The sequence below is a fragment of the Symphalangus syndactylus genome, chromosome X (assembly GCF_028878055.3).
Source record: "Symphalangus syndactylus isolate Jambi chromosome X, NHGRI_mSymSyn1-v2.1_pri, whole genome shotgun sequence".
NCBI classification, from domain to species: domain Eukaryota; kingdom Metazoa; phylum Chordata; class Mammalia; order Primates; family Hylobatidae; genus Symphalangus; species Symphalangus syndactylus.
Window position 1 is genome coordinate 83,327,445 of NC_072447.2, and position 20,818 is coordinate 83,348,262.

At 34.7% G+C, this 20,818-nt stretch overlaps 1 long non-coding RNA gene across 1 annotated transcript in view; it reads left to right on the forward strand.

Annotated features, from left to right (window-relative positions):
• LOC134735997 (uncharacterized) overlaps positions 1-18,892 on the forward strand; it is a 366,473-nt gene extending 347,581 nt beyond the window's left edge. Inside the window, exon 3 of the long non-coding RNA XR_010119610.1 lies at positions 18,760-18,892. This is a non-coding gene — a long non-coding RNA (uncharacterized lncRNA). The remainder of the gene's footprint in view (positions 1-18,759) is intronic.
• Positions 18,893-20,818: the final 1,926 nt, after the last annotated feature.

Sequence of the window (20,818 nt, forward strand, 5' to 3'; positions counted from 1 at the left end):
ACTAATTATTGAAGAAACTGTCTTTTCCCCAATGTATGTTCTTGGTAACTTTGTTGAAAATGAGTTCACTGTAGATGTATGGATTTGTTTCTGAGTTCTCTATTTTGTTTCATTTGTCTATGTGTCTGTTTTTATGCTGGTGCTGTACTGTTTTGATGACAATCGCTGTGTAGTATAAAGTCTTGTGATTGCTTCCATTTTGTTTCTGTTGTTGTTGTTATTGTTCAATTTTGGGTCTTTTGTAGTTTCATATAAATTTAAATTTTTTTAAAATTTTTGTGAAGAATGTTGTTGGTATTTTGACAGAGATTGTATTGAATATGTAGATTGCTTTGGGTACTGTGGACATTTTGGCAACATTGATTTTTCCAGTGTATGAACATAGAATATGTTTCCATTATTTTGTATCCTCTTAAATTTCTTTCATCGGTGTTTTATAGTATCCAGTTTAAAAAACTTTCACTAGTTCGGAAAAGTTTATTACTAAATATCTCATTTTTTGTAGCTATCATAACTGTGAATACTTTTGATTTCTTGTTCAAATTGTTTGCTGTTGGCATATACTGTTACTTTTTGTATGTTGGTTTTGTATTTTGCAAATTTACTTAGTGTATCAGTTCTAATACTTTTTGGTGGAGATTTTAGTTTTTTTTTTTTCAAATATAAGATGATATCATCTACAAACAAGGATAATTTGAATTCCTCATTTTAAATTTGGATGACTTTTATTTCTTTCTCTTTTCTTATTGTTCCAGGTAGGACTTTTAGTGCTATGTTGAATAACAGTGGTGAAAATGGGCATCTTTGTCTTCTTCTAGATCTTACAGAAAAGGCTTTTAGTTATTGCCTATTCAGTATGGTACTAGCTATGGGTCTGTCGTATATGGGTTTTATTGTGTTATGGCATGCTCTGTCTTTACCCATTTTTTTCAGGGTTTTGAAGGGATGCTGAATTTTATCAAATGCTCTTTCAGCATCAACTGAAATGGCCATATGGTTTTTGTCCTTCATACAAATGACATAAAGTAACACATTGATTGATTTGCATATGTTGAACCATGCTTGGATTCCCGGGATAAATTTCACTTGAACATAATAAATAATCTTTTTAATGTGTTGCTGAAATCGGTTTGCTAGTATTTTGTTGAGAAAATTTGCATTAATATTTATCAGTTTTATTTTTTGATGTGTCATTTTTTGCTTTTGTATCAGGGTAATACTGGCCTCATAGTATGAGTTTTGAAGTATCTACTTCTCTGTTTTTTGGAACACTTTAAATAGAATCGGTATAAGTTCTTCTTTAAATGTTTGGTTGAATTCAGCAGTGAAGCCAATGGGTCTTGGGCTTCTGTCTAATCAGTGATTTCTTATTATGGCTTCCATCTCATTACTTGTTATTGGTCTGTTCAGGTTTTTGAATTGCTTCATGGTTCAATATTGGCAGATTGTATGCATCTCGAAATTTATCCATTTCTTCTAGGTTTTCCAATTTGTTGCCATATAGTTATAGCAGTCTCAATCCTCTGAATTTCTGCAATATCAGGTGTAATGTCTCCTTTTTCATCTCTGATCTTAGTGAATTTGGTCTGCTCTCTTATTCTTATTCTGCCTATGGGTTGCCAAATTTTGTTTATTCCAAAACAAAACTTTTTATTTCATTGATCTTTTTTATTTTTTGTTTAAATTGTATTTATTTCTGCTCTGATCATTATAATTTCTTTTCTGCCCACTAATTTTGAGTTTGCTTAGCTCTTGCTTTTTTAGTTTATTCAGATGCATCATTAAGTTTTTTACTTGAAGGTTTCTACTTTTTTATATAGGCAATAATTGATATAAAGTATACTGTTAGTACTGCTTTCTTTGTATTCCATAGGATTTGGTATGTTGCGTTTCCATTTTCATTTGTTTTAAAAGACTTTCTAATTTTCTTAGTAATTTATTCTTTGACGCACTGGTCCTTCAAGAGCATATTGTTTATGTGTTTGTTTAATTTCCAATGTTCCTCTTATTATTTATTTCTAGATTTATTTTATTTTGGTCAGAGAAGATAGTTGATATTCAATTATTTTAATGTTTTAAGGTTTGTTTTGTGGCCTAACATATGCTCTACTTTTGAGTATGATTCATGTGCTGAGAAGATAAATGTGTTTTCTGCAGCCATTGGATAAAATGTTCTGTAAATATCTATTAGACCACTAGGCCTATAGTGCAGATTAGGTCTGATACCTCTTTGTTGATTTTCTGTCTGGAAGGACTGTCCAATGCTAAAAGTGGGGTGTTGAAGTCTCCAGCTATTGCTGTATTGGAGTCTATCTCTCTTTATAGTTATAATATTTGCTTTTTAGATCTGAGTGCTCCAGTGTTGGGTAAATATATATTCACAATTGTTATGTTCTCTTGCTGAATTTACCCCTTTATTATTATATAATGACAGTCTTTGTCTTGTTTTATAGGTTTTGTCTCAAAATTTATTTTATCTTATGTAAGTATAGATACTCTTGGTCTTTTTTTTATTTCTATTTGCATGAAATATCTTTTTCTGTCCCACCTCGGCCTCCCAAAGCACCAGGATTACAGGCGGGAGCCACTGTGCCCAGACTTGACTGTGTATTTTCAAATAGTCTGTATTCAAGCTCGCTAGTTCTTTCTTCTGCTTAATAGCAATTCTACTATTAACACTCTGATACATTCTTCAGTATGTCAATTGAATTTTCCAGCTCCAGATTTTCTGTTTGAGTTTAATTATTTCAAAGTCTTTATTAAATTTATGTGATAGGATTATAAATTCCTTTTCTGTGTTATCTTGAATTTTTTGAGTTCCCTCAAAATAGATATTTTGAATTCTCTATCTGAAAAGTCACATATCTCTGTCTCTTCAGGATTGGTCCCTGGTGTTTTATTTAGTTCATTTGGTGAGGTCAAGGTTTTCCTGGATGATCTCAATGCTTATGAATGTTTGTCAACGTCTGGGAATTAAATAGTTAGGTATTTATTGTAGTCTTCAGAGCCTGGCCTTATTTGTACCTGTTTTACTTGGGAAGGCTTTTCAAGTATCCAAAGGAAATTGAGTATTACAATCTAAATCTTTGGTCACTTCAACTGTATATCCATTAGTGGGCACACCAAGTTCACTGACACTGTGACTCTTGCAGACTTACAGTTGTACTGCCGTGGTGTTCTTGAGTAAGATCTGAGAGATTTTCCTGGGTTAACAGGCAAACTCTTGTTCTCTTCTTTGGGATGAAAATCAGGAGACTGTCACCCAAACAAATGGAATGTCTCTCTCTATGTTGAGCTGCCTGGATCTGGGAAAAGGGTAAAACAAGCACTCTTGCAGCCACCACCACTAGGACTGCTCTGGGCCAGACCCAAAGCTATCACAGTAGTGGGTCTCAGCCAGGGCCCATGGTGACCGCTGCCTGGCTACCCCTCATGTTCACTCAATGTCTAATGGCTCCTAAATCAGCAGGTGGCTAATCCAGCCAAGCTTGTATCCTTCCTTTTAGGGCAGCAAACTCCCTTCTGGCCCAGAAATACCATCTGGGAGCCAGGAACCTGAAGTTGGAAACCTTAGGAATCTACTTGGTGCTGTATTCTACCACTGCTGAGCTAGCACCCAAGCCATAAAACAAAGTACTTCCTATTCCTTTCTCTCCTTTTGTCCTACAGGAGGGGTCTCTCCCCATGGTCACCACCACCCTAGGCCCACATCAGGTAGTACTAGGCTGCTGCTGATGTTCACTCAAGGTCCAAAGGTTCTTCATTCACCTTGTGGCAAATACTGCCAGGCCTTGATCTCTACCTTAAGGGCAGCAGGCTCCCATCTGGCCCAGGAAAGACTTAGACATTCCATCCATGAGCCTAGGCCTGGAATCAGGTTCTCCAGGAGCCTAGTTGGTGCTCTACCCTACTGTGGGTGAGCTGGTGCCCAAACTTTAGGAAAGTAATACCCTTTACTCTTTTCTCTTCTTTCCTCAAGCAGAAGTAGTGTCTTCCTGTGGCCCCCAAACAGCTGGAAGCATACTAGGTCACACCTGTAATCAGCATGGCCCTGTCTCATCCAAGGCTCAAAGCAAGGACTCCCTGGGAGCTGCTTACATTTATTCAAGGCCCAAGGACTCTTTAGTCAGCAAGTTATAAATCCTGCCAGGACTAGGTCCTTCCCTTCAAGGCAGCAGGCTTCCCTCTCACCCAGGATGTGTCTAGAAATGTCATCTGGAAACTAGGGCCTGAAATTAGGGACTCACACAGTGCCTGTTGCCCTGTCCGGTTATGGCTGAGCTGGTATCCAAGTTGCAAGACAAAGTCTTCTTCACTCTCTCGTCTCCTCTGCTCTGCTGAAGCAGGAGTTTCTCTTGGAGCTGTGATCTGTGCTTCCTGGGGTTAGGGAAGGGGTGATGCATGCACTTCTTTGTCGGCCCTTGCTGGTGTCTCCCTAGTTGGCATGTACTCCATGTCTACTGGCTCTGAGCCCAGCAAAGTACCAGAACTTGCCCAAGTATTGCCGTACTTGTGGCCTAGACTGCCTTTCAAGTTTATGTAGGACCCTAGAGCACATTAGCCCATGGTGGTGAGGCTAGCCGAAACTCAGGTTTCAACCACTGCAATGGATGATTCCACTCTGGCTAGTGCTGATCTAAATGTTCCCTGTGTGGGTGCTGGATGAGTTCTACCCCATGTTGCTTTCTGCTGTGACAGGGCAGCAAAGAGTTCCAATGCAAAGACCCATAATCACAGTGCACACAGATTCTCTCTCCTTGCCACATGGTTACTGCCAGGGGATGGGGCAAGAGTGTTGTCTGCAATTCAAGACTGTCTTTTCTACCCTCTTCAGTGCTTTTTTCCTTAACATGATGTTAAAACCAGGTATTGCCTGATTTTTCCTTCTTAAGAAGGTGCTTTTTGTGGATAGTTGTTGAATTTGGTTTTCCTGCAGCTGGGGTTGATCACTGGAGGGCTATATTTGGTCATCTTGCTTCACCACCTCCTCCTTAGTCACCTGTCAATTTTTAAATTATTCCCATACGACTTTATTTAAACATTACTTGAGTAGTTTAATCCTTCATTTCACCATTCTCTTGCTGTTGGACATTTAGATTTATTCCATTATGTCGCTATTATTTAAAATATGATAAATTTTTAATGCAAAGATATTTTACTGGATTAAGGATTCCAGTTGCAGGATGGTACCACTAAAAACCTTGAAGACCCTTCCCAGCAAAACGATTGTAAGTTGTAAAAAATTACAAAATAAAGAACCCTAAAGTTGATTGTGGTAATGACTATACATAAAAAGTGCAAATATATTAAAAACCATTGAATTCTACACTTTAATGGGTAAATTTGATATCTAAATTATATCTCAATAAAGCCACTTGTCAAAAACAATTTATTCATGAATGTTAATTGTAACATTATATGTAATAGCCAAAAGTGTACCAGCCCAACAGATAAATAAAATATCCTACATCTACATAATGGAACATTATTCAGCTATAAAAACTGAAATTTTGGGCCGGGCATAGTGACTCATATCTGTAATCCCAGCACTTTGGGAGGCTGAAGCGGGTGGATCACCTGAGGTCAGGAGTTCGAGACCAGCCTGGCCAACATAGCAAAACCCTGTCTCTACTAAAAATACAAATATTAGCCGAGCATGGTGGCACATGCCTGTAATCCCAGCTACTAGTAGGACTGAGGCAAGAGGATTGCTTGAGCCTGGGCAACAGAGCGAGACTCCATCCCCCACCCCCAAAAAATGAAATTTTAATACATGTTGTAAAATTGATGAATCTCAGAAACATTATGTTCAGTAAAAAAAAGGCAGACACAAAATACCACTTATTGTATGATTCCATTGACATAAAATATCCCATAAAGGCAAATCTAGGGACACAGATTAAATGCCAATGAGATCTAGGTATCTTATTGGGAATAGGAAAATGTTCTATGATGTGATTAGGGTGATGTGAATAGGCTTTGACACTATGTAACTTTTCTAAAAATTATTGTCCAAACTATATAAAGAATATACAAACATTAAAACTTAATAATAGAGACAAATAACACAATTTAAAATGGGCAAAGGATCCATATAGATATTATCCAAGAAGATATACAAAGAGGTACTACTTTGTACCCACTGAGATAGCTAATATCCAAAGACTGACAATAACAAATGCTGGTGTGGATGCCGTGAAATAGAAATTCTCATTCATTGCTGGTACAATGGTGCAACCAATTTGAAACAGTACTACAGTCTTTCAAAATGTTAAACATAGAGTTACCTTATAACACAGCAAATCCACTTCTAGGTATAAACTCAAGAGAAATAAAAACATATGTCAGACTAAAATTTAAAAAAGAATGTTTATACCAACATTATCCATAGTAAACAAAAAGTAGAAACAGCTCAAATTTCCATCAGCCAGTGAATGGATAAACAACTTGTATTATATCCATACAGTGGAATAAGAAACAAAGTAATGATCCGTGCTACAGCATGGATGAAATAAAAAAACATTTTGCTAAGTGAAAAAACCAAAACGCAAAAATTTATATACTGTATGATTGCACGTATAAGAAATCCTAGAAAATGAAAAGCTATGGAGACAGACAGCCAATGATTAGTCGTTATTGGGTACTGGCGAAGACAAAGATTGACTGGAAATAGAAAAGAAATTTTGGGGGTGTTTTAAATCTGGTTATGGTAGTGGTTGCACAATTATATATATTTACCAAAACTCATTAATATATACATAAAATGAGTGGGTTTATTGTTTGTAAATTATACCTCAATACAGTTGTAAAACAAAAGTTTGAGGTCATAATATGAAATTATTTTTGTAGTGTTGTTACACAGGATTCATAACCTAAAAGGTTTAGGAATTTTTCCAGATTAAAAGACACCAAGAAGATATGACAGGTATTTGAAATATATGATCACGAAAAGTATAAAGAAACTGTTATCAATATTATTGTCAGGTCAATTGAAAAAAATAAAATACCATTGGTAATATAAAGTGTTAAATGTCCTAAAGTTGAAAACTGAACTGTGCTTATTATATAATTGACTGCCCCATTTTTGAAAATAATAAAATTATTTAAAAGTTACTAAGTATGAAGTATATAACTTAATCTCAAACGGTTCAGCAAAGATAGATGATAGACAAAGAGAGAGATATAGCAATATGTAAATAGAGAATAACAAACAAATGTGGCAAGCTCTTAAACAGTCAGTCTGAACAAAGAGAATATGGGAGTTATTTGTACTATTCTGGCATCTCTTCTATAATATTTACATTACTTATAAATAATAATAAATAAAAAGTGTATGAAAATGGAATGTGTAATGACAAATTGGGAAAGGTCTTAAAATAGAGAATTTATGATGAGAAAGCACAATTGCTAAAAATGCATGGAAATGCTTAATCTCACCGTTAATTAAAGATATGCAAATTAAAACAAAGAACATGAATTTATTTTTACCAAACACATAAAGATTTGTTTAAAATAATAATCACGAATGCCAGCAAGGATAAAATGATCACATTCATACACCAATGGTGGAAGTAAATAGTTAATTGCTTCAAAATATACATTCCATAAAGATGGGAATTTCTGTTTATTTTGTCCACTTCTGTGTCTCTAGAGGCTAGAGCAGTTCGTAGCAAGTGATAGGGACTCCATAAATATTTGTTGAATAAGTTAATAGTTTTTTCACAAGTCAACGGATCAAGTAAAAAAAATAAGAATGAAAAGGACTTCAGTAAAATAATTAACAACCCTGGTTTAATAGCTACATGAAGATCTTGATACGAAATAAACACAGAATGCAAATTGTTTTCCTACAAACATGATATAGTCATAAAAATAACTATGAATTGGGCAACAAAAAATGTATGTGTATGTGTACATTGTGTATCTGTGTGTATGAATGCATAAAAAAACATAAAAATACACATTGAACTATTGAACTATCAATACTACTTGCCTGGATGGGGGTATGGAGAAGTGGGTTTGGTGAAGGAGAAACTTTCTTTTATGATTTATTCCCTAGCTTTATATTTTTCTGTATTATTTGAATTTTTTAGAAGAAGCATGTTTCCATGTATAATTGTACAATTAGAAGCACAAACAAGAAAATAGAGGAACACAAAAAGAGCCAGAAGGAAATATACCAATATTTGGTATTAATGAGATTTGAGATCATGGATAATTTTTGTCTTCTTGTTTTCTTTTTGCCTTTATATATTGTCCAATGTTCCAACAATAAGCATGTATTACTTAAAAACATTTCCATAAAGTGTATAATGGATTACAACATGTTAAACATTCCATTATATGAGGAAGTTAATGAGCCTTTATTTTCCTCACTCATTGTTAAATAACTTTCTAGTCACTATGAGGAAAATAGAAATTACTAGAAATATGTTTAAAAAGAAATATTCTGCAATCACATGGAACAAGTGGTGAAACATTACTGGAGAATATAAAGAAGTTAAATCAATAAAAGAATAAGCTACATTCTTGAATCGGAAAACTAATTATTTGGAAGATGTTACTTTTCAAATTAATATATAGATTTCAAACAACGTGAGTTTTAAAAATCCTTAATGAGGGAAGGGTTGAAAAGGTGATTAAAAATTTAATCTGGCATTCCAGCCTGGGTGACAGAGCGAGACCATGTCTCAAAAACAATTTTTTTATCTGGACAAATATAAAAATTATCAGTAATTTACAAAAATAATAGGTATGCATTATCTTAAAAGTTTTAATTGAATTATTTTAAAGTATATTAAGAAAAGTATTTATTGAGATAGAGAGGGTCACAATATTAATTTAATTAAAAATTAGAAAGCAAAATCAGACAAAACATATAATTTTAACCTCAAAATGTCCCACCAAAACACCAGCATAGAATGGGGAGACATATCAAAATTTTAATAGTGGTAGCTTCTGAATGTTGCTTTCTCTTTTACAACATTTCTGAAATTTCTAATTTTTTAAATGAGACGTATTATTTTTATTATGGCAAAAAAATTATCTTTTAAAACTCCCAACAGAAAAATGAACAATAGAAATAAAAATATAAACTAGAGGAGAAAAAAGCCAATAAAAACATGTAAAAGTAAATTCAACCCAACAATTTTAAAATACCTTTTTTTAATTTATTTTTTATTATACTTTAAGTTCTAGGGTACATGTGCACAATGCGCACGTTTGTTACATAGGTATACATGTGCCATGTTGGTTTGCTGCACTCATCAATTCGTCATTTTTATTAGGTATTTCTCCTAATGCAATCCCATCCTTAGCCCTTAAAAGACCATTTTTTAAAAAAATATTAATCTTTTTCTTCTCACATTTGGCAAACACATTTTAACAGCATATTTTTCAACGTAGATTTCCAGCATTCAAGGCAGCAGAAATACACCCACTCCTTTTTCATTCTTTTTTTTTTTCTTTTCTTTTCTTTTTTTTTTTCCAACACAAAGGGTGGAGGAGGACTTTTTTTTTTTGTTTCTTTGTTTTTTTGGGGGGGATGCTCTGCTGCCATCTACAGAAAAGTATGTAAAAAGCAACTAAGAAATTATTTCCTTAACCAAAGTCCACTGCAGCAGATACGCCCCAAATAAACAAGAAGTTGAAAATACTTGACATTTCTCTTGAGACTTTGGTTTCTCTGTAGCTATAGAAATAAAATGGAGGAAGTGGGTCAGAGGAAGATGGCTGAATAGAAGCCTCCACCATTCATCCACACTGATGAAACATCAAATTTAAAAACTGTCTATGCAAAAATAGACATCATGACAACAAAAAAATCAGGTCCGAGCTCGGCCACGGTAGGATAGAGCACCAAGAGGTGGAAGCTGGACACAGTGACTCACTCTTGCAATCTCAGCACATTAGGAGGCCGATCTGGGCAGATCAATTGAGCTTGGGAGTTAGAGACCAGCCTGGGCAACAGGGTGAAACCCTGTCTCTACAAAAAATATAAAAATTATCCAGGCAAGGTGGCACATGCCTGTAGTCCCAACTACTCCTGAGGCTGAGGTGCGAGTATCATCTGAGCCTGGGGATTTTGAGGCTACAGTGAACCGTAATTGTGTCACTTCACTTCAGCTTGAGTGACAGAATGAGGCCCTATCTCAAAAAAAAAAAAAAAAAAGAGGGCCCTCGTCATCGCAAATTCCAGGCCTTCACTCTTAAACTGCATTTCTAGACCTGCTGTGGGACAAAGAAGAGCCCACTGCCCTGAAGGGTAAGTCCCAAGGCTGGCAGCATTCACCACGCGGTCACTGAAGAGTTCTTGGGCCTTAAGTAAACATTGGTGGTAGCCTGGCAGTACTCTCCACGGGCCTGTGGTGGTGACAGCCATGAGGAGAGGCTCCTCTGTCTGTGCAAAACAAAAAGGGAAAGTGAGAAGGACTTTGTCTCATGGTTTGAGTGCCAGGTTAGCCACAGTAGAATAGAGCACCAGATTAATTTCTAAGGTTTTTGGCTCAAGGCCCTGGCTCCCAGACCGCATCTTAGGACCCGGTAGAGGCCTGGGAGAGCTCACTACCTTGATAAGAAAAACACAAACCTGGCTGTCTTCATCACCTACTCATCGTAGGGTTCCAGAGCCTTGAGCAAACATAAGTGGTAGCCTGGCAGTGGTTACAGCAGGCCTTGGGCAAGAGCAATACTGGCTTCAGTTCTGACCCAGTGTATTCCTACTGGTGGTGGCCACAGATACGCTTGTGTCACCCCTCACCCAACTCCAAATAGCTCAGCAGAGAGAGAAACACACTACTTTTGTTTGGAAGAAAGTAAGGGATGAGAACAAAAGTCTCTGCCTGATACTCCAGAAAATTCTTCCAGATCTTATCAAAGACCACCAAGGTGATACCTCTACAAGTCTGCAAAAACCACAGTGTTACTGGGCTTGGGGTTCCCCCTAATGCAGATACATCTTAGATCACAACATCCAAGTCCCTTAAAATACCTGGCAAACCTTCCCAAGAAGGATGGTACAAAGAAACCCAGTTAGGTATAAGAAATTCCTAACTCTTCAATGCCCAGACACAGATGAACATCTGCAAACATCAAGATTATCCAGGAAAACATTACTTCACCAAATCAATGAAATACAGCACTGGAGACCAATCCTAAAGAAATAGGGATATGTGACTTTTCAGACAAAGTAATCAAAACAGCTGTTTTGAGAGAACTCAACTAAATTCAAGATAACACAGAGAAGAAAATGTAAAAAAGAAATTGAAATAGTGAAAAACATATTCTGGAGTTGAAAAACGCAAATGAGAAAGAATGCATCAGAATTTCTTAAGAGAATTCATCAAGCAAAAGAAAAAATTAGTGAGCTTGAAGATAGGCCATTTGAAAATACACAGTCAGAGGAGGCAAAGAAAAAAGAATAAAAAACAATAAAGCATGCCTACAGCATCTAGTAAATAACCCCCAAACAGCAAGTCTAAGAGTCATTGGCCTTAAAAAGGAGGTAGAGGAGATAAGAGTGAGCGTTTATTCAAAGGGATATCAGAGAACTTCCCAAACCTAGAGAAAGATATCAATATTCAAGTACAAGAAGGTTATAAACACCAAGAAGATTTAATCCAAAGAAGACTACCAAAGGCATTTAATAATCAAACTCCCAAAGGTTAAAAGTAAGAAAGGATCGTAAAAGCAATAAGAGAAAAGAAACAAATAAGATAAAATAGAGCTCCAATACATCTGACAGCAGACTCTTCAGAGGAAATCTTACAGGACAGGAGATAGTGGCATGACATACTTGAAGGGCTGAAGGAAAAAACCCTTATATTCTTGAATAGTATATCTGGTAAAAATGTCCTTCAAACATGTCCCCTTGCCCTCCACCCCTCAACAGGCCCCGGTGAATGATGTTCCCCTCCTTGTATCCATGTGTTCTCATTTTTCAACTACCACTTATGAGTGAGAACATGCGGTGTTTGGTTTTCTGTTCCTGTGTTAGTTTGCTGAGAATGATGGCTTCCGGCTTCATCCATGTCCCTGCGAAGGACATGAAGTCATAAAATGTAGTTTTTATTACTTGCATTTTCACATGTTTGTATGTTTGTTTATGCAATTATTGCAAATTTTTATCAGTTTTTATAAATTGGTTTTAAGATAACATTTGGAGGCCTTATGATAAACTCAAATCAAAAAACATACAAGGGAAACCCAAAAAATAAAAAGAAATAAATTAAATCATACCTTCAGAGAAAATCACCTTTACTTAAAGGAAGACAGAAAGGAAGAAAAAGAAGATCACAAAGCAACCATAAAACAAATAACAAAATGGCAGGAGTAGGTTCTTACTTATTTATAATAACGTTGGAGGTCAATGGACTAAACTCTCCAGTCAAAAGACATAGATACCTTAACAGATTTTTAAAAGCACTCAACAATCTGTTGCCTACAGGAAAAACGCTTTACCTGTGAAGACACACACAGACTTAAAAAAATAGAAAAACATATTTCATGCCAATAGAAACAAACAGAGAGCAGGAGTAGCTATACTTATGTCAGACAAAATAGATTTCCTGATGAAAATTATACGAAAAGATTAAAGAGATAATAATACCAATAACATTATCACTATATAATAATGAAAGGGTCAATTCAGCAACAGGATATATCAATTGTAAATATATGCACACCCAACACTCAAGTACCCAGATATATAATGCAAATGTGATTAGAGCTAAAGAAAGAGATTGACCCCAATACAGTCATAGCTGGAAACTTCATCGAACCTCACTTTCACCTTTGGACAGATCTGTCAAACAGAAAAACAGAGATATCAGATTGAATCCGCACTATACACTAAAAGGACCTAATAGATATTTACAGAACTTTTCACTCAACAGCCATAGAATACACATTATTCTCTTCAACACATGAATTATTATTAAAGACAGACCGTATATTAGCTCACAAAACACGTCTTAAAACATTCAAAAAAATTTCAATACAATCAAAAGTCTTCTCTGACAATGATGAAATAAAACTAAAAATAAAAAAGAAGACGAATTTTGAAAACTATACAAACAAACGGAAATTAAACAGTATTCTGAATGACCAGTGAGTCGGTGAAAAAATTAAGAATGAAATTGAAAATTTTCTTGAAGCAAATAATAATGGAAACACAACATATCAAAACCTATGGGATACAGTGAAAGCAGTACAAAGAGGGAAGCTCCTATATAAAAAATTTTCAAAAACTTGAAATAAACAGCCTAATACATCTTAAAGAATTAGAAAGCCAAGAGCAATCCAAACTCAAAATTGTAGAAGGAAAGAAATAATAATAAAGATAAGAGCAAAAATAAAATATAAATAAAAAAAACACAAAAAATCAATGAAAGAAAAGGTTGGTTTTTTGAAACGTTAAGCAAAATTGACAAAACTTTAGCCACACTAAGAAAGAAAGAGAGAAGACAAAGAAATAAAATTGGAGATAAAAACGGAGACATTATAACTGATACTCCAGAAATTCAAAGGAACATTAGTGGCTTCCATGAGCAACTATATTCCAATAAATTGGAAAATCTAGAGGATATTGATAAATACATAGGCACATAGAACATACCAAGATTGAACCATGAATAAATTCAAGACCTGAACAAACCAATAACAAGTATCAAGAGAAAAGCCATAATAAAATGTCTCTCAGCAAAGAAAGTCTGGGACTCCATGGATTCACTGCTAAATTCTACCATACATTTAAAGAAGAAATTATACCAATCCTACTCAAACTATTCTGAAAAATAGAGAAGAGACTACTTTCAAATTAATTCTATGAGGCCAGTGTTGTGGTTGTGTGTGTGTGTGAGGGGTGGGGGGGTTGTTTGTTTGTTTTGAGATGGAGTCTTGCTCTGTCACCCATACTGGAGTGCAATGGCGCGATCTCAGCTCACTGCAACATCTGCCTCCCGGGTCAAGCGATTGTACTGCCTCAGCCTCCCCAGTAGCTGGAATTACAGGTGCATACCACCATGCGAATTTTTCTATGTTTAGTAAAGACGGTGTTTTGCTATGTTGGCCAGGCTGGTTTCGAACTCTGACCTCAGCTGATCCCCCACCTAGGCCTCCCAAAATGCTGGGATTATGGGTGTGAGCCACTGCACCCAGCCAAGGCCAGTATTACTGTGATACCAAAACAAAGAAAAGACACATAATAAAAAGAAAACTACAGGCTAATATTACTGATGAATATTGATGCAAAAAATCCTCAACAAAATACTAGCAAACTGAATTCAACAACACATTAAAATGATTATTTATTATGACTGAGATTTATCCCAAGAATGCAAGCATGGTTCAACATACGCAAATCAATCAATGTGATACATCATGTCAGCCTAATGAAGGACAAAATTCATGGGATCATTCAATTGATGCTGAAAGAGTATCAGCATCCCTTTATAATTTAAAAAACCCTCAGAAAACTGAGTATAGATGGAACGTGCCATAATAAAATAAAAGCCGTATATAACAGACTATTGTCATACTGAATGGACAAGAACTGAAAGCCTTTCCTGTAAGATCTAGAACAAGACAAGAATGATCACGTTAACCACTGTTATTTAACATAGTACTGGAAGTCTCAGCTAGAGCAATCAGACAAGAGAAAGAAATAAAAGGCATCCAAATTGAAATGGAAGAAGATAAAATATCCTCGTTTGCAGATAATATGATCTTATATTTGAAGAAACCTAAAGACTCCACCAAAAAGTATTAGTTCTGGTACACAAACTCAGTAAAGTTGCAGGATACAAAATCAACATATAAAAATCAGTAGCATTCCTATATGCCAACAGCAAACAATCTGAGTAAGAAATCAAGAAAAATTCACATTTACAATAGCTACAGATAAAATTAGATACCTAGCAATAAACTTAAACAAAGAAGTAAAAATTTTCTATATTGAAAACTATAAAACACTGATGAAAGAAATTGAAGAGAATACAAAATAATAGAAAAAATATTCTATTGTTTATGTAATGGAAAAATCAATGTTGCCAAAATGTTCATGCTACTCAAAGCAATCCACAGTCAGTGCAAACTCTATCAAAATACCAATGATATTCTTCATAGATATAAACAAAATAATTCTAAAATTTATATGAAACCACAAAAGACTTAGAATAGCCAAAGCAATTTTGACCCATCCTGAGCAAAAAGAACAAAACTGAAGGAATTACATTTCCTGACTTCAAATTATACTTCAAATTAACTTCAAATTAAACCATAACAGTATGTTACTGTCATAAAAACAGACACATAGACAAATGGAACAGAATATAGAACTCAGAAACAAATTTGTACATCTACAGTGAACTCATTTTCAATGAAGTTGCCAAGAACAAACATTGGGAAAAGAACAGTTTCTTCAATAATTAGTGCTGAGAAAACTGAATATCCATATGCAGAAGAATAAAACTACACCCCTATCTATCACCATATACAAAAATCAAATCCCAATGCATTGAAGACATAAATCTAAGATTTCAAACTATGAAAGTATAGAAGAAAATACTGGGGAAGCTCTTCATGACATTTACCTGGGAAAAGATTTATTGACTAGTACCCCACAAGCACAGGCAACCAAAGCAGAAATGAACAAATAGAATCACACCAAGCTGAAAAGATTCTGCAGGATGAGGCAAATAATCAACAAATTGAAGAGACAACCTTCAGAGTGGGAGAAAATATTTGCAATCTATCCATCTTACAAGGGATTAATAATGATAACATATAAGAAGCTCAAACAATTCTACAGAAAAAAATTAATAATCTGATTTTAAAATGGGCAAAAGATCTGAATAGGCATTTTGCAAACAAAGACATACAAATGGCAAACAGGTATATGAAAATGTGCTCAACATCATTGATCATCAGAGAAATGCAAATGAATACTACAATGAGATACCACCTCACTCCAGTTAAAAAATGGCTTTCATCTAAAAGACAAGACAATAATAAATGCTGGTGAAGATATGCAGAAGAAAGAACCCTCATATGCCGTTGGTGGGAATGTAAATTAATATATCCCCTATAAAGAAACACTTTGGAAGTTCCTAGAGCTATAATATAATCTAGGAATCCCAGTGCTATGTATATACCCAAAAGAAAGAAAGTTTGTTTATCAAAGTGATATCTACAGTCCCATTTTTGTTGGAGCATTATTTACAATACCCAAGATTTGGAAGCAACATAAGTATTCATAAATTTTAAAATGTGGTACATATAAACAATTCAGCCATGAAAAAGAAGGAGATTCTGTCATTTGCAACAACATGGATAGAACTGGAGGACATTATGCTAAATAAAATAAGTCAGGCACAGAAAAAGAAACTTCACATGTTCTCACTTATTTGTTGCAGCTAAAAATTGAAACAATTGAACTCATGGAGATCGAGAGAAAATGGATGGCTACTAGTGGCTGGGAAGGGTGTTTGGGGTGTGCGGCTGAAGTGGGGATGACTAATGGATACAAAAAGTAGTTAGAAAGAATAAATAAGACCTAGTATTTTATAGCAAAACAGAGTGACTATGGTCAATAATAATTTAATTATACATTTTAAAATAACTGAAAGAGTATAATTGGATATTTGTAACAGAAAGGGTAAATTATTGAGGTAACAACCTATTTCTGCTGATGTTATTATTACATATTGCATGCCTGTATCAAAATATTTCATGTGTCTCATAAATATATACACTTACTATGTACCTACAAAAATTAAAAATAGAAACATTTAACAATAAAATAAAATGGAGATGGTGAGGTAGGAGGAATTAGACCTACATTGCAAATATTCAGTTCTCAAACTAATGCAGAATGGGTATTGATAAAAGTAGGAACAAGTCCATAAGGAATATAAATCACCTCCTGGGCCATAAAACAAACTTCAATAATTTTAAAAGAATTGAAATTATACAGAGTACATTGTCTAATCAGAATGGAATAAAACTAGAAAACAACAGATAGACAAAAAGAAAATCCCTGAGCACTTGGAAAATAGACAGTACACTTACAAATAACCAACGGATCAAATAAAAAATCTAAAAGGAAACAAAATGTAAGTACGACTGAATGAAAATATAGATGCAGCATATCAAAATATATGGGATTCAGCTAAAGTCGTTCTGAGAAGACAATTTACAGCACTAAATCCTTATATCAGTAAATAAGAAAGTTCTCAAATATACAATCTAAGTGTCTAACTCCAGAAACTGGAAAATCAAGAGCACAATAAACACAAAGAAAGCAGAAGAAAGCAAATAAAGAGCAGAAATTAATAAAATTGAAAACAGACTTAGCTGTAAAAAGATATGAAATACTGTCATTTGCATCAACAGGGATAGAATTGAAGGTTATTATTATGTTATGTGAAATAAGCCAGGTGCAAAAAGACAAATGTCACATGTTTTTTTCTTATATGTGGGAGCTAAAAGATGTGTATCTCATGGGGATAGAGAGTAGAATGCTCATTACCAGAGGCTAGGAAGGGACGGATGGAAGAACAGATAAAGAGAAGTTGTTTAATGGGTTCAAAAATACAGTTACATAGAAGGAATAAGTTCTGGTATTCAATTATATGGTAGGGAAAATATAGTTAACAAGAATTTATCGTATATTTCAAAATAGCTGGAAGAATTTTAATGTTTCCAACAGAAAAAAAAAGATAAATGTTTGAGGTGATGAATATTGCAATTATCCAGATTTGATCATTACACATTGTCTACAGGTTTCAAAATATCACATGTACTCCCAAAATACATACATCTGTTATATGTCAATAAAAAGAAAATATAAAGAAAATCCATTTTAAAAGGCTACTCCTTCAAAAAGGTGGTTTATATTTATAAATCTATTGCAAGACTGACAAAAATTAAAAGAGAAAAGATAAATTACCTTAGACATAATACAAAGGATATCACTATAGATACTAGAACCATTATAAAGATAATAGAGATAATACTATGATTAATTTTACACAGAAAACTTGATAATTGAAAACAAATGAAATAATTCCTCAAAAACCACAAACCATAAAACTCAATAAAGATGAAACAGCCAACTTGAATAGTTCAAAGAGCTAAAGGTAACCATTTCTCATGAAAACCATGTCTCACTAAATAGAGAATATTAATAAAGAGATAGAAAGTATAAAAAAGGAACCAAAAAGAAATTCTGGAATTTAAAAGTAGAGTAATTAAAATGGAAAGTACACTAGATGGCCTCAACAGTGGATTTGAGCCATTAGAGCATGAATGAACCTTGAAACCCTTATGCTAAGTGAAAGAAACAAGACATAAAAAGAAACAGCTTATAAGAGTCTATTTATATTATACATTCAGAAAAAGCAAGTCTATAGAGGCAGAAAGCAGACTGGTGGTTGACAGGGGGTAGGGACAAAGAAGAATGAAGAATGACTATGATACAAATTGGGTGTTTTGTCTCCTCCAAATCTCACTTTGAAATGTGACCTCTAATGTTGGAGGATCATGGGAAATCAATGTTTGAAACATGGGGGTGGATCCCCCATGAATGACTTACTGCTATCTCCTTGGTAAGGAGTGAGTTCTCGCTGCTAGTTCACGTGAGATCTGGCTGTTTAAGAGTGTCTGACACCTCACCCTTCTCTTTCTTGCCTCCTCTCTCTTGTTCCTTCTCTTGCTATATGATGCTCTGGCTCTCCCTTCACCTTCTGCCATGATTGTAAGCTTCCTGAGTGCCTCATAAGAAGCTGAGGAGATGTTGGTGCCATGCTTGTACAGCCTGCAAAACTGTGAGTCAAAATAAACCTCATTTCTTCATAAATCACCCAGCCTCAGGTATTGCCCTATAGCAATGCAAATAAACTAATACAGAATACTAATGGGTATTGGATTTCTTTTAGTGGCGATAAAAATTTCTGAAATTAGATAGTGGTAATAGAAGCACAACCTTGTAAATATGCTAAACACTCTACTGAATTGTGTACATTAAAATGGTGAATTCTATAGTATGTGAATAATATCTCAATAAAAGAGAAATACCACTATTGAAATAGCTGGCATAAAATTAGTGATAACATATGTTGATGAAGATGTGGAGAACTGGATCCCTCATACATTACTAGTTGGAATGTAAAATGCCTCAATAATTCTTGAAAATTATTTGGCAATTTCTTATAAAACTAAATATATGACAACAGTAGAACCCAAGAGTTGCACTATGGGGCATTTATTTTGAAGACAAGAAAACGTTTTTCCCCACAAAAACCTGTACACAAATGTTTAGAGCAACTCTATTCCTAAGAGCCCCAAACTGGAAACAACACAGATTGCTTCAATGAGTGAATGCTTTTTTAAAAAAAGCTATGGTACACATACCATGGAATACTAACCACCAATAAAAAGAATAAACTATTGATATAACCAACTTGGTTGAATCTCAAGGCTATTATGCTGAGGGAAAAAGTCAACTTCCTAGTGTTACATACTGATATGGTTTAGCTCTGTGTCCCCACCCAAATCTCACCTTGAATTGTAATAATCCCCATGTGTCAAGGTCGGGACCAGGTAGAGATAATCAATCATGAAGGTGGTTTCCCCCATGCTGTTCTCATGATAGTGAGTGAGTTATCACGAGATCTGATGGTTTTATAAGGGGCTTTCCCCTTTGCTTGGCACTCATTCTCTCTCCTGCTGCCCTGTGAAGAGGTGCCTTCCACCATGATTGTAAGTTTCCTGAGCCCTCCCCAAAACTGTGAGTCAATTACACCTCTTTCTTTTATAAATTACCCAGTCTTGGGTATGTCCTTATAGAAGCATGAAAATGGACTAATACACATACTGTATAACTCCATTTATATAACACACTTGGCATGTCAAATTTATAGAGACGGTGAAGAGATTCATTGCTGCCAAGTGTTAGGGACAGGGGCAGGAAGCAAAAGGAATGGAGGCAATTGTGGTTATAAAAGGTCAACACTTGGGGAGTCTTTGTGGTGATGGAACTGTTCTATATCTTGACTGTGGTGGTGAATTCACAAGCCTACATATGATAAAATTGTGATAAATATACACACATTCACAAATGAGTACTATACAAATATAATTAGAGAAATCTGAATTAGATTAGTGGATTACATTAACACCAGTTTGCTGGTTGTGATATTGTATCATAGCTTTGGAAGATGTTATCATTAGGGAAATCTGGATAAAGAATACATGTGCTCATTAAACTGCATATGAATCTACAATTGTCTCAAAATTTAAAAATTGTAGAAAAATTATGCATAACTTAAGATATTCCTAAGCAAGTCAGGAAATCTATAATTCACTGGAGAAAAAAATGATACATTCAACTCGATAAAATTAATAATTTTAAATGGCAAAATATTCAACCCAACTTTTAAAATATACAAAGGGTATCAATTGTCCATTCACAGATTAACAAATTCAAAACGCCCAGGAATCATATGAAAAAGTGCTCATTCTTATTAATAGAGGAATATGAATTAAAGCTAAACTCCGATGTTCTTTCTAACCCTTATTATTGGCAAAAAGTTTCAAGTGTGATAATATTTAGCTCTGAAGGTAAGGTGGGGCTTGGTGAAAAGGAGTATTGTTACATCTCTGTGTATGTATATGTAAATAATCTGGTAATGTTAAATATTAAAACTATAAATACTCTTCCACATAGCAACCCTATGACTTGGAATTTATCAAAAAAATGAAGAATGTTTATTGTAACATTATGAGTAGTGGCAAAAACAAAAAAGGTAGAAACAAAGTG